The following is a 1,056-nucleotide window of genomic DNA, read 5'->3' as shown; positions in this document are numbered from 1 at the left end:
TCTTAAGTGAACTTGTTTTATTTTGCCATTTACTAAATGCTGGCATAAAAATTCCTGAAGCAACGTGACTCTCACAACAAACACAACTGACAGACCCTCGCTGGAGAGCACATGCAAGCACAGACTGCAATTGTTCTGTGGTTATTTGAGAGGCAGTGGTCAGGGAAGCAGGGGTCATTAATTTCCCTGCGTGTTTTAAACATTTCCAGAGATGTGCTAAAATGCATTAAAAGCACAACGGCCAACATCTAAGGCTGAAAACATTAGGAAAACTTTAGAAAGGGATTTCTGTGAAAAAGCGAGAAGGGATGCTTTGAGTTTGACCCTTGCATTAGGGAATTAAACACACTTTTAACCCTTTTCTTGTTGCTTTTCTTGAAGATCAGTTGCCCGACTTCTGGAGAAGCGCTGGGGGGGAGGCGGAAGGAAACCTGCTCCGACCGTGTGACTGCGGGGTCTCGGAGCTGCTAAAGGCCTTCGGTGCCTGCTGAGGTGGTGAGACGTGAGGCCAGGCTGGTTCCTGAACGCTGGGACATGGAAACCTCCCAACCCCAGGCTGGTTCCTGAGCGCTCGGACATGGAAACCCCCAATCCCAGGCTGGTTCCTGAACGCTCGGACATGGAAATGCCCCAGCCCCAGGCTGGTTCCTGAACGCTCGGACATGGAAACCTCCCAACTCCAGGCTGGTTCCTGAGCACTCTGACATGGAAACCCCCAATCCCAGGCTGGTTCCTGAGCGCTCGGACATGGAAACCTCCCAGCCCCAGGCTGGTTCCTGAGCGCTCGGACATGGAAACCTCCCAACCCCAGGCTGGTTCCTGAGCGCTCGGACATGGAAACCCCCTCCCCCAAGCCCGTCCGCCCTGACCGCTCAGGGACCACCCCCGCCCGCCAGGGGGCGCCGCTCCGCACGCCGGCCCCTTCCGCCAGTGCCCCCTGTCAATGGCGCCCGGGCTCGTCCCCGTTCCCGTCCCTGTCCCCTCGCGTGTCCCGCGGCGGACATGGCACCCCGGCCCGTCCCCTCCCGTCTCGCGCGCCCACCCCCCCCGCCTGCG

This window comes from Geospiza fortis, unplaced genomic scaffold, assembly GCF_000277835.1.
Source record: "Geospiza fortis unplaced genomic scaffold, GeoFor_1.0 scaffold190, whole genome shotgun sequence".
NCBI classification, from domain to species: domain Eukaryota; kingdom Metazoa; phylum Chordata; class Aves; order Passeriformes; family Thraupidae; genus Geospiza; species Geospiza fortis.
This window is presented reverse-complemented; position numbering follows the sequence as displayed.